Source organism: Ammospiza nelsoni, chromosome 8 (genome assembly GCF_027579445.1).
Source record: "Ammospiza nelsoni isolate bAmmNel1 chromosome 8, bAmmNel1.pri, whole genome shotgun sequence".
NCBI classification, from domain to species: Eukaryota; Metazoa; Chordata; class Aves; order Passeriformes; family Passerellidae; genus Ammospiza; species Ammospiza nelsoni.
In genome coordinates this window covers 31,961,214-31,974,870 of record NC_080640.1, presented here as the reverse complement: position 1 = coordinate 31,974,870, position 13,657 = coordinate 31,961,214, and the positions used below count along the sequence as shown (strand labels likewise).

At 48.6% G+C, this 13,657-nt stretch overlaps 1 protein-coding gene across 8 annotated transcripts in view; it reads left to right on the top strand.

Moving 5' to 3' along the window:
* SGMS1 (sphingomyelin synthase 1) overlaps positions 1 to 13,657 on the top strand; it is a 96,666-nt gene that overhangs the window by 41,601 nt on the left and 41,408 nt on the right. The window contains exon 1 of one of the 8 annotated variants that reach the window (XM_059476602.1): positions 7,717 to 7,863. The exons of the other annotated variants lie outside the window; for them this stretch is intronic. The gene's annotated coding sequence lies outside the window, so the exon portion shown is untranslated. Of the gene's footprint in view, positions 1 to 7,716; positions 7,864 to 13,657 lie in introns of those variants that run through there. 8 annotated transcript variants of the gene reach the window in all.

Sequence of the window (13,657 nt, the reverse complement as noted above, 5' to 3'; positions counted from 1 at the left end):
GTTACCCTGAATCCAGAGATTTGCCATTGTGACCATTGTAAGTAAATGTGGAATATTTAATAAGGAGATAATTGGATGTCCACCTTCATCTAGGTAAGATGTAAAACTTGAGCTGTCTTGATGTCAGGTTTCTTCCTTTTTCCCCAATGAAAACCTGTCTGGGTGCTTTTCACCTCCAGGATCCTGCTTCTCTTGTATCAGTGTTTCATAAGCTGCCTGCAATGGCCTTTTCCTGCTGATTCTTGCCCTTGGAATGGCCTAGAAGAAGCTGTTTCCTCTGTGTTATCACATGCAAAGTACTGCTGTGACACTGCTAAAAGTCTCAGAGCTGTGGTGTGAGACAGGGGTTGCAGGGACAGAAAAGCTGGAGATGGGAGAGAGCTGTGATATTAACTGAGAGCCAGCTCAGTTAATCCTGGGATCTGGAACTAAAACACAACTGAATCAGAAGTGTTCAGAGCAGTTGTGACACTTTTTCCCCAACAAACAGCTGTGACTTGTCACACAGGTGACACTGGCATCCTGTCTATTCACCTGGGCTCATTTAAAAAAAAATTAATTATTGCTCTTGCTTGGTGCTGTTGGAGTTTTGAATTTATATGTTTGAAAGTGCTTTTGTATTGATAATGTGCTTAATTTTTTTTTTTTTTTTTTTTTTGCTGTGTTGGAGGCCTTTTTCTGCTGTGACTTCTTATTTTTGGAGCTATGGATGTGTAGGTTTATGGATTAAAATAAAGAAGGAGGGGGAGAACCCTCCAAACAAATCCCAACAGGGAGCTCAGGAATCAAATTGAAACTGTGACACAGAGGGAGGACAAGGGTTTAGGGCAGCACAAATGCAAAGTGAGGTCTCCAGGGGGTATCTTTGGACAAGCAGGAGGGATGATACCCCCAGAGAAAAGTGATTTTTTTCTCATCTGTATTTTGAGGGGCATCTCCACTTTGCCTTCATGTGCACTCTGGAATAAATTTGGAAAATTCAGCTTGTGTTTGACAAGGAAATGCCAGGTGCCATAGCAGGTGGAAGAAAACAAGCAGCAGATCAAACATGTATACACTGGAGTAGACTTGGAATAGGGAAATTCAGTTTGTATTTGACAAGGAAATGCCAGTTGGAACAAAACAAGCAGCAGATCAAACTGAGGGCCACTGGCCCCTAAAGCTGTAGGAAGGGACATTTTTCAGCTTATGGGAGTCCCATCAATGTGTGCTGAGCTTGGGGGTAGGCAGGGAAGCTAAACAGCTAAATGATGGATTTGTTACTTGGGTTGATGATCAAATGGGAGAAGACTGAGGGCTATAACACAGCCAGGATTGTGAGACACAGGAATAGTGCTGCTCACTGCTTTTTTTGGACGAGGCTGGCCAAGGAACAGAGGTCACAATGACTGGGGAAAGCCTTCTGGCAAGGGAAGTTTATCCCTGCAGGCAGCTGCTCACCCCAGCAGCCCAATTTTGGCTTTTGTTGTTTGTTTGTTTGGTTTTTCTCCTCTTAGTAACTCTCCAAAACACACTGCAGGGTGTCTGCTTGCACCTAAGGGATTTACCTTTGTGGGCAGGAGAATAAAGAAGAAGAGAGCTGCTGTCCTGGAGATCTGCATTTGTGCTTCTGCCTGGATTTTGGGCTACCTGTGGTCCCTGTGTCACTGTGGTGAGCTGCACAGGTGACACAGTGTCTGGCTGCTCTCACTCTTGTCCAAAATCCACAGGGATTTTGTGGTCTGTTCCCCTGGTGGAAGCCAAAGGAGTGGATCTGAGCATGAAAATTATTGTGGTACCATCACAGTGGATCTGGTTTGGATGCATAAAGATGCAATTGAGGCTTGAGAGAAATGTTTTGAACACTTGTGGAGAGTTTGGATGGATGGAAGAGCTCTGCAGGATCCAGCAGAGCCTGGGGAATGCTTACCCAGAGTGTATTGGCACAAGGTATCCTGTGTTCCTTGAGTTCCTTTCACCTTGAAAAGACAAATTAAAAAGGAGTTTCTGCTGCCCAGTGGGTTCTGTGGGGTATTTTCCCATGGGAATCCTTCACCCTTCCTTTCTACTTGTTTTGATCTGACATTGTGGTGGGATATAATGCTTCCAGTACAAGAAATGAAACACAGGTTTAAAAATAAAAACATCCCCCAAATCTCAGAATGACTTTTGAACCAGCACAGGCAGGAGAGAGTCCCTGTGTGGATTATTTGCTCTCTTGGGTTTTGATCTCGTTTTTTTATTGGCCCTAAAAATGGCCAGAGGTTAAAATTAGAATAATAAACATTTACAAGGGAATTTTCTACGGTCAGCTTTCATTTAGCACTGAAAGCCCTGGAAAGCCTGGTCCATTTTGGGATGCTGAAGACAAAGTGAGTTTTTTCCTGTTTTATTTAAGAGCTGCGTGATGGATGTGGAAGCTTGAATTTTCCTTTATTTAGTAGTGTACCAAACCCAGCCTTTTGCTGTATAAACAAAGGGTCACATTCATAACAGCAAGAGCAACTAAGCAAGGGCAGTGACTTAGAGGGGGAATATCTTGGTATTGCAAGTGTTTAATGAATAATGGATGTCTTTTGTGCCAAAATCTTTCTGAATTTGTAACATGTTGACCACACAAAGTCGTGCAGCATTTCCTGGGCAGGAGGGAGAGCTGCTGTGTCCATCTCTGTCACACTGCCCTGCTACAAGGTGTGTTTGGGGAAGGAACACTATTCATTTGTCACCAGATGAACGATCCTAAACTCTGTTTGGGTGAGTAGTGATGGAAACCTGGCTGTGCTGTGTTGGTTTTATGGCTGGTCCCCATCCATGCCCTCAGTGTAGGGATGTTCCCTATGCTTCAGTTCCTGCTTTTTGGATTCAGGAACACTCCAAAAATTACATCTTGGGTGTGTAGCTGCCTCAGGTGATCCCCAGGCTCCAGATTTGCTGCTTTGGGGCAGAATGGAGGCCTGGCTGTGTCTGGGTTGATGTGCAATTTCCATAATGTAATTATTTCTCTTCATGTGTGTGTGCTTGTGTATTTATTGCTCTGATTCCCTGAAACTTTGGCCAGTTGTTCCTTTCTCAGCCAGCAGCTTCCCAGGATCCTTGGGGTGGATCACAGCAATGTGCAGGACATGCAGCATCCCTGATTCCCCCTTGGTTTGCTTTGTTCTGGGTTTCAGTGCCAGCTACAGCCTCCTGGTACCTTCCAGCAGGGGAAAGAGCCATGCTCCTCCAGCAGGGTGACACAGAGCCAGGGCTGGTGATGCTCTGCTGGCAGTGAGGAGCTGAGCTGGGCTGTAATTAGCAGCCTCTCTATTCCCTTGCAAGTCCAGAGGAGTTCTTTCTGTGTTTAGCTGGTTCTGCTTTATGGGGTTTGATTCAGTGTGGAGCAGTAGCTCGTGCTGTCCAAGAGAAGAGTCCTGTATAAATGGGAATTGTTGTGTGTCCTGAGTGCCACAAGTGTAAGGGAACTCCTCAGCCTCCCCAGGAGGAGCTGCTGTGATGGCTGGAGATGCTGGTCTGGTCTGTGTGTTCACAGTGCAGGAATTGTAAAGGTGAAACTGCGAGCTGAGAACCTGAGCCCCTGTGCAGATCTTTGCAGGGAGCGTCTGTTCTGGGGCTGCCTCTTGGTGCACCTACTCAAGGGATCCCAGAAGAGTTAAAAGGGACCCTAAATCCCATCTCATTCCACCCCTGTCATGGGCAGGGACAACTTCCACCATCCAGCCTGGCCTTGGCCACTGCCAGGGATCCAGGGGCAGCCACAGCTGCTCTGGGCACCCTGTGCCAGGGCCTGCCCACCCTGCCAGGGAACAATTCCTCACTCCCAATATCCCGTCCAGCCCTGCCCTCTGGCACTGGGAGGCCATTCCCCCTTGTCCAAAATCTCTCTCCATGTTTCCTGCAGCTCCTTCAGGCCACAGTTTGGTCACCCCAGAGCTTCTCCTGTCCAGGTGAGCCCCCCCAGCTGTGCCAGCCTTTCCTCCCAGCAGAGCTGCTCCATCCCTCTGCCCATGCTGGTGCCTGCCCTGGGCTCTCTGCAGCAGCTCCAGGTCCCTCCTGTGCTGGGGCAGCTCTGCAGGTGGGGTCTCACCTGAGCACAGGGCACAGGGGCAGAATCCCCCCTGCCCTGCTGCCCACGCTGGGGCTCAGCCCAGGGCATGGGGGGGTTCTGGCTCCCAGCTCTCACCCCCAGCACCCCCAGGGCTGCTCCAGGGCTGCTCTCCAGCTTGGTAGCCAAAAGTGGAACAATCCATAAAATCCTTCCCAATCTGCTGGATGGAGCCATGGTATGACTTAGGGCCATAGACCCTGCTAGAAAATGCACCAGCCTGGGGCAGGGACTGGGCCAGCTGACAAGAGTTCCTTGTTACATGGGGCATCTGGGTTTGGTGTCACTAGGCTATCACAGGGACAACACCCATGGCAAGAAGCCAGAACCCTGGATGGCCTTAAATCCCTGGAGTCAGTTTAAAACTGCACTGGTCACTGGTGCCTTTTTTTTGTTTTTTTTTTTTTTGCTGTGTGAAGAGACCTCGAGTGCCCAGTTGTGCCAGCTGCCACCACAGCAGAGCCCAGCTGGGCTCTCCCTGTCCCTGCTGTGCCCCCAGTGTATTTGCAGAGAGAGGAGAAGGAGGAGGAGGAGGTGTGCTAAACTGAGAGGCAGGCAAGGCAAATGCACTGACAGATAGACAGAAACATGTTTTATTGGGAGCTTTTGGACAAAAACATGGGTATTGCATGGAATCTTCCCTGTCCCTCCTCTTTAGGGTGAAATATTGATAATTTTAAGATCAATTTTGTACTTTCCTCTATTGCTGGTGGCTCTCACTTGGCCTCTTCTTGCCATACCACTTTCATTCCCTGAATGGCATTCACTTTGCCATTCCATGTTCCTGTGGGAACAGGGAATGTTGGAGATTTAAAGAAATTACAACTTTAATTTATCTCTTGGCCTTCAAATAAAAAACTTCAGTATTTCTGTTGTTTAACACCAGCAAGAAGTAGTTACCTGCTAAGTTAATGAAGATTTTGGCTTGTAAACCTAAATCATATCCATGTCTCACTCTTCTTGCTTTGTTCTAATAGAGGATAATAATCCTCTGGGTTTTAGAAGTGTAACAGAGTATTTGTGGGGCTGAGGGCTTTTTTAAAAAAGTGGTGATGTTTGAGGAAAACAAAAGGCAGAAGGGAAAGAAAACTTGAGGGAGATGGGGTGGAATGAGATGGGAGACTAAGGGACCTTTATGGAATGGCAGTGATGCAACACCTCCTGCCTGGCGTGTTCACTTGCCTCTGACCTCTGTGTCACGTTGAGAAAGCAGAATGGGGCCAAACCATGGCCAAGGTGAGTGAGCAAGGGCTGGGAACTGAGACAGGGCTCGTGTCAGGCGTTGGTGCAGGGCTGGGGTGTGCCCTGTCAGCGCTGTGGCACTGTGCCTCACACAGGCTGAGGCGCTCCTCAATTCCTGGGGGTGTCACAGATCATATCCAGGCTGAGAGAGGGAATGGCTGGAGGCTCCCAGGATCCCACCCTGCCTGGGCCTGGCATGGACCTCTGCAGGGCCACCTTGGCAAGCAGGGTCACCCAGAGCTGCTGGTCCAGGGCCATGTGCCAGACTCTGCCCGTGTCTCTTTGCCACTGAGGAGTGCAGAACTTCAGGAATGCTGTCACCTGTGCTGAGTGGAGGGGCAGGGTCACTCTTGTCATGCAGCTGGTGGCTTTTTTTGCTGGCTCCTGGGAGTTGTTGCCATCTGTCCTGCTTGGCAGAGCTGTCCCAGCCTGTGCTGGCTCCTGGGGTCACTCCCCCCCGGGTAATGGAAGGACTTTGCCTTTGCTTTGTTTGAGCACCTTGAGGCTGCTGCCTGCCCTTTGCTCCAGCCTTTTAGAGTTGATCCAAGTGTCAGTGTGACCCTCTGGTGTACTGGCCACTCACCCCAGTTATTGTGTCACCAGCAAAGTGCTGAGGCCACACTCTGTGCATCCTCCAGGTCAGCAGAAGAGGTTAAATGATTTTGGGAAGTGTCTGTCCTCCAACTGGACTTTGTGGCACTCACCTCTCCCTGCTGGGCCCCTTTTCCACCCACCTCCCTGCCCTCCTGGCTGCTGCACACTTTGCCAGCTCATCTGAGGGTGTGAGAAGAGCCACACGTTGAAATTCTTGCCAAAGCCAAGACAGACAGCATCCTCTGCACTACATCCATCCACTGAGATTGTTTCATCCTAGGAGGAGGCCAGGCTGGTGAAACAGGATTTTTTTCCCTCTGTATGTCCATGCTGACTGCTCCTGATCACCCTCTTGTCCTTCAGGTGACTGGAGATGGTTTCCAAAGTTCATCAAGTGTGACCTCACAGTGACAGCAGCCATCAGCACTTGTGGATCCATCCCATCAGGTCCCAACCTGATCCTTTTCCACTAAGGATAAGCCTCCCTTGTCTGGTTTTCCCCTTTGGTCTCAGGGGCCTGCAGTTCCTGCAGGTTGGCCTCACTGGCACCCTTCACATCCTTTGTCAGATTCAATTCCAGATGGGTTTTGGCCCTCTTAGCCCCATCCCTGCCCCATCTGTGTTCCTGAGATTCCTCCTGGATCACCTGCAGGACCAGTGTTCCCAGATTTCTCCTGTATCACCTGCAGAATCAGTGTTCCCAGATTTCTCCTGTATCACCTGCAGGATCAGTGTTCCCAGATTCCTTCTGTATCACCTGCAAGATCAGTGTTCCCAGATTCCTCCTGGATCATCTGCAAGATCAGTGTTCCTGAGATTTTTTTTGTGGATCACCTGCTCCTGCAGGATCAGTGATCCCAGATTCCTCCTGGATCACCTGCCCCTGCCCTGCTCTTTGCACTTGGTCAGTTCCTCTGATCAGGAGCTCTGTGCTCCTCCATGGAGGCCTCCTGTCCACTCAGCTGGATCAGCTTCTTGTTGGGATGGTCTGTCCTTCAGCCTGGAGGAGGTGCTCAGCCAGCTCTTTTGGGTCCCTTTTTATGAGCCAGCTCTTTTGGGTCCCTTTTTATGAGCCAGCTCTTTTGGGTCCCTTTCCTCTCCAAGCCCCTGGGGTTCTCCAGGCACACCCTGAAGATGATGCCCATTCTCCTCAAGTCCAGGGCTGTGGTGCAGCTTTGTCCCTCAGCTCCTTCCTCTGAGGGCTCTGAGCACCTTCACACCTCTGACCAGTTCTTGTCTCTGTGTGAGGATGAGATGCACTCATCCAGGGGCAGGGCAGAGAGATGGGATGAGATGGATGGGATCCACCATCCCAGGGTGTTCCAAGCCTCATCCAACCTGTGCATGGACACCTCCAGGGCTCCAGGGGCATCCCCAGCTTCTCTGGAGCCCTGCAGGCTCTCCAGCTGGGTGGGTGGGTGCAGGTGGCTGTGCTGGTGTTGATTTGGATGTGCAGCCGTGTGTGTGTGTGTGTGTGTGTGTGTGAGCTCCAGGGTGGCAGCAGGAATAGCTCAGCTCCTGGCAGAGCCCGGGATATGTGAGATCCTCCCTCTCTGGCTGCATGCATGCAATATTTCTCTTGGCTCCTTCAGCCTGGCTCTGGTGTCCGAGTCGAGGCTGTGTGTGTAGCTTTAGGAAAAGAAAAGCTTTATTTCTGTCTGATTTTCTCTCGTACTTGCGTGTGTGCAGTCTCTCCAGAAGGGCTGTGCTTCTCCCTCCTTCTCCCCTGCCTATTTATATCCGCGGTGACGTCGCGGGAGTGTTTGCTTTGGAAGAAATCTATTTCTCCGTCTGGCTGAGCCAAACTGAAAGCAAACCCGCAGGAGGAGAAAGCATTCCGAGCTGCAGGAGAAAGCAAAGCATTCCTTTCTTCTCCTGCTGGGGAGAAGGGAGGCCGGGGGACTCGCAGGAAATGATCACCTGGCAAGGACAGGAAGCCTGGCAAGGTAAACGCCTTTTTCTCTTTGACTAATGCACTGACATCCACCCCCAAAAGCCGTGAACTTCTCATTCCGGGGGGCGGAGGCGTGAAACTCTGGGGTGGTTTTCAGAGAGGAGCTGTGAAATGAGTTGCTGAAAGCCTCCAGGCTCAGGACAATGGCTCTTTAATAATCCGGCAAGACTTGTCTCATCAGCTGCTTGCATGCACAGGGATTGCTGTGCCCCCTCATCAGGTGGTGCACGGGGACTTTTCCTTCTCCCCCTGCTCCCCAAATATTGTGAGTGCACTGTGGAAGTGATTTCCTTACAGTAAAACTGAATTTTGCCTTATCTGTTAAGCCCTTCAGAAACTTCCCAAACCTTTCTATTATTGTTGTGCTCGGTCTGAATCTGAAATAAGGAATTTGCTTGATAGTTTTATAAACGGAATTTTCTGTATTGTGCTTATAGAGTAGTTTGCAAAATCAGAGCATTTACTTTTGGTTTTCTGACATCTGAAGCTGCATTTGCTACTTTTTGCTGCTTGTGAGCTGTAGAAGACACAGAAAGTAGCACTCAAAGGTTTTGAAGTGCTCAGTATGAAGCTGAGCCCTGGTTTTTGCAGAAGCGCCAATCCCTCAGCAAATATAACAGTCCAGCATAAATAAGCAGCCAGGAAGGTGAGTCTGCTCCCCAAATATTGTGAGTGCACTGTGGAAGTGATTTCCTTACAGTAAAACTGAATTTTGCTTCATCTGTACCTTTCTAACTCCTTCAGAGCCCTAGCTCTGAAACTTCCCAAGCCTTTCTTATTGTCAGCTTGAATCTAAAATAAGGGATTTAGGTGCTAGTTTTATAAAGGTATAAACTGAATTGTCTGTATTGTGTTTATAGAGTAGTTTGCAAAATCAGAGCATTTACTTTTGGTTTTCTGACATCTGAAGCTGCATTTGCTACTTTTTGCTGCTTGTGAGCTGTAGAAGACACAGAAAGTAACACTCGAAGGTTTTGAAGCTGAGCCCTGGTTTTTTGCAGAAGTGCCAATCCCTCAGCAAATATAACAGTCCAGCATAAATAAACAGCCAAGAGAACGAGTCTGCCTCTCTAGAAAGTTGAAGTATTTACCTTCACTGTTTTACTCCCTATTAGACATTTTTAACTCCGAACCAAACTGCATTTTTGTGACCTGTAATTGCAGGGGTAAAACCTCTGCCAGTGATTTTTAGGAAACACAACAGACAGTGGAAGTTCTGTGGAGATGTTCGGGATTGGAGCTCTTTGGTGTGCATGGAGGAGAAATGGAGCTGTTCTTGCTCTAGGAAATCGTGGGTGCAGCACAACGGTACCCAAGTGAGGTCAGCCCTTGGGAGTAGCTACAGGTCCTTAAAAATGCCAGGGGTTATTTGGCTGAGAGCATGGCAGGGATGGTGCTGTCTCCAGTTTGAGATACACACCTACCCCACTTAACTCTTGTGGGATCAGCTCTGTGATAACCTTGGAAATCCACTGGGAATAGCCAGGAGGCAGCAGGGAATCACAGAATCATGGAATAATGGAATGGTTTGGGTTGGAAGGGACCTTAAAGTTCATCCAGTGTCACCCCTGCCATGACAGGGACACCTCCCACTGTCCCAGGCTGCTCCAGCCTGGCCTTGGGCACTGCCAGGGATCCAGGGGCAGCCACAGCTGCTCTGGGCACCCTGTGCCAGGGCCTGCCCACCCTGCCAGGGAACAATTCCTAATTCCCAATATCCCATCCAGCCCTGCCTTCTGGCACTGGGAGCCATTCCCTGTGTCCTGTCTCTTCATCTCCAGTCCCTCTCCTGCTCTCCTGGAGCCCCTTTAGGCCCTGGAAGGGGCTCTGACCTCTCCCTGGAGCATTTTCCTCTCCAGCTCTCCTAGCCTGGCTCCAGAGGGGCTCCAGCCCTTGGAGCATCTCTAGGGCCTCCTCTGGACTCACTCCAGCAGCTCCAGACCCTTCTGCTGTCAGTATCCAGCAGAGTGAACCCCCTGTGTGTGCTCCTGGAGAGGGGTTTGTGGTGTTGGTATCCAGCAGAGTGAACCCCCTTGTGTGCTCCTGGAGAGGGGTTTGTGGTGTTGGTATCCAGCAGAGTGAACCCCCTGTGTGTGCTCCTGGAGAGGGATTTGTGGTGTTATATCCAGCAGAGTGAACCCCCTTGTGTGCTCCTGGAGAGGGGTTTGTGGTGTTATATCCAGCAGAGTGAACCCCCTTGTGTGCTCCTGGAGAGGGGTTTGTGGTGTTCTGGGGTTTGAAAACGGGAACATAATCTGTGTGTTGGGACTGGTGTCAGGAGCAGAAATGCAAGTGGCAGCACAGTAAATGCCAGCCAAAATAGGCATGATGAATGCCAGGGCAAAGGTATTTGGCCATGGCTTGATTTAGCTGCTGTGTGTGTGTTGCAGCATAATTTGTTTATTTAAGTTTATTTAAGTTTGGTTTAATTTGTGTGTGATTATGGGAATTTTTGAAGGAGTTTTGAATGAGTTAGGGATGAGACTTTTGAGTTGTTTTTGATGATGTGGGTTTGTTTTTTTATCTTTTTTATAGGTAGGAAGGGTGAGTTTGGTTCATATCGTTATAGTATGGTTTAGAAGGTCACAAAACTTTTAGTTGCAAGGCTTTTTAAGGAGTTATTTACTAATAAAACACTGCTAACAAGGATATTTATGTTTTTACTTAATTTTAAAATATTTTGTCTTATGGGTTTATGTTATAGTGTAAGTTTTTTTAGTTAATTATGTTATAACACACAAACTTGCAGTACTATATTTTAATCTCTATTTACTTCTGTAACTATATTTTTTTATATTTTAAATTCTAAACCTCAACATTTTTAAAAATTAATTTAACGTGTTTGTACTTTAAACTATAAATCTACATTTTTACTTATAATACTTAAGTTCAAAAGCCTTTCCCAAGATCTCAAATCAAATCCTGTATTTAATTATAAACAATTCTTTAACTTACAAAATTCTTTAACTTACAAACCCAAAGGTCTAAAAGTTCCTTACATTTCAAATTCCAACATTTGATGAAGCCCAGACAGAGCAGGGTGCCCAGAGCAGCTGTGGCTGCCCCTGGATCCCTGGCAGTGCCCAAGGCCAGGCTGGACTTTGGGGCTTGGAGCAGCCTGGGATGGTGGAAGGTGTCCCTGCCATGGCAGAGGTGGAATGAAAAGAGCTTTAAGGTCTCTTCCAACCCAAACCATTCCATGATTTTATGCCTTTTGTGCTCAAAGCTGCTGAGACTTGGCTTTGGTGGGAGCAGGATGAGGTTCTTCAGGTCCCTGTTCAAGTTCCTTTTTGGAATTGTAGTGAGAGACACATAATTCAGGTGCTTGTAGTAAAGAGTCCCTGTAAGAAATATGAGTTGGGATTTCATTGAATGCTGATTTTTTTAGGATATATATCCCAGAAAGCAGAATTTGAATGGTCCTGCTAAAAGGACCAGGCTGTTATTTTTCATGCTTACATGGAGCTTGAACATTTTTTAAGAATAAATTTGACTGAAGGTCAAGGTCATAAAAATAACGTCTAGCAGGCCAAATTTTTATTGTATTTTGATCATTGGTGGAGATAAAAGTACAGTTAGATTTTATCTGAGTGACACCAAAAGCAGCCTTTGCTTGTGGTGGCATTGCTGCCTATTCCCTTTTTTGTAGGATGAGGTAAGGGGACACATAAACACACTTCCCCTGAAAACCTTTTAAGCCTTTGAGATTAATGGCTTTGGCTTCCTGAGCATAATCTGTTCTTTCCAGCTCTTAATTAAGGTCATCCTGAGAACCCAGGTGAACTTGTGGCTGGGAAAGTCACAAGCAGGAGGATGAGAGCTGGAATGATGGAATTGCAGCCCTGGCACAGGATACTGGGAATACAACACCCTGCAGCCCTCACAACCAGCTCCTTATCACTCTGATAGACTTGTTCCCTTTGCCCTTGGGGCAGAGGAAGTGTGTGCTCGACTATTGATCCACATCATGCTTATTAATGACAGAGGTATTGGATAGGTGGACATGTCAGGGCCGTTTAACCTCTGGATATTGACTGCCAGCTCCACAGGGAGAAGGGAACTGGAGGCTGGGATGAATTGGGAACTGGATGAATTGGGAGCTGGAGGCTGGGATGCATTGGGAACTGGATGAATTGGGAGCTGGAGGCTGGGATGAATTGGAACTGGAGGCTGGGATGCATTGGGAACTGGAGGCTGGGATGAATTGGGAACTGGAGGCTGGGATGCATTGGGAGCTGGAGGCTGGGATGCATTGGGAACTGGATGAATTGGGAGCTGGAGGCTGGGATGCATTGGGAGCTGGAGGCTGGGATGCATTGGGAACTGGATGAATTGGGAGCTGGAGGCTGGGATGAAGTAGGAACTGGAGGCTGGGATGCATTGGGAACTGGAGGCTGGGATGAATTGGGAACTGGAGGCTGGGATGCATTGGGAACTGGAGGCTGGGATGAATTGGGAACTGGATAAATTGGGAGCTGGAGGCTGGGATGCATTGGAAACTGGATGCATTGGGAGCTGGAGGCTGGGATGCATTGGAAACTGGATGAATTGGGAGCTGGAGGCTGGGATGAATTGGAGCTGGAGGCTGGGATGAATTGGAACTGGAGGCTGGGATGAATTGGAACTGGAGGCTGGGATGAACTGGCAACTGGATGAATTGGGAGCTGGAGGCTGGGATGAATTGGGAGCTGGAGGCTGGGATGAATTGGGAGCTGGAGGGCTGGGATGCACTGGGAACTGGATGAATTGGGAGCTGGAGGCTGGGATGAAGTAGGAACTGGAGGCTGGGATGAATTGGGAACTGGAGGCTGGGATGAATTGGAACTGGAGGCTGGGATGAAGTAGGAACTGGAGGCTGGGATGAATTGGAACTGGAGGCTGGGATGAATTGGGAGCTGGAGGCTGGGATGAAGTAGGAACTGGAGGCTGGGATGAATTGGGAGCTGGAGGCTGGGATGAAGTAGGAACTGGAGGCTGGGATGAATTGGAACTGGAGGCTGGGATGAATTGGGAGCTGGAGGCTGGGATGAAGTAGGAACTGGAGGCTGGGATGAATTGGGAGCTGGAGGCTGGGATGAATTGGGAACTGGATGAATTGGGAGCTGGAGGCTGGGATGCATTTGGAACTGGATGAATTGGGAGCTGGAGGCTGGGATGCATTGGGAACTGGATGAATTGGGAGCTGGAGGCTGGGATGCATTTGGAACTGGATGAATTGGGAGCTGGAGGCTGGGATGAATTGGTGATGAGTGTTTTATCTTCACACTATTGAAGTGGAATGTCCCAGTGCTGGGTCTGCTGCCTGGCTGGGAGCGAGATGCTCCTGGCAGGAGCAGCAGGTACAGTCAGGTGTTTGAGATAACAAACATCTTGCTGAAGAGCCCCAAAGATTGGATTTCTCACTGCCTGGTGTGGCTGTGGCGTGCAAGGAAACACTCAGGATGTGGAGACAGGGTTGATTTATCTTGAACAGGAAAAAGCCCCCTCCACACCCACAAGCCCTGCTGTTGAACTTTAGCACCAAACATCATCCTGTATTAACTCCTGCTTTGTTTTTTGGGGTTGTGGCTGGGTTTATTTTTGATTGCTTTGGGTTTGTTGTTTTGAAATGTTTGTTTTGCTTGATGGTGTCTAAGGCTTTAAGGAAGCCAGAGGATCTGATAGCAGCAGCCTTGTCCCAAGGTGTGGGGCAAACAGCAAACTCTTTAGATGGAAAAATCAATGGGACACCAATCTGTTTCCCATTACACTGATTGGTGAGGAAACTCTCTGTAACAGAGGCCTCT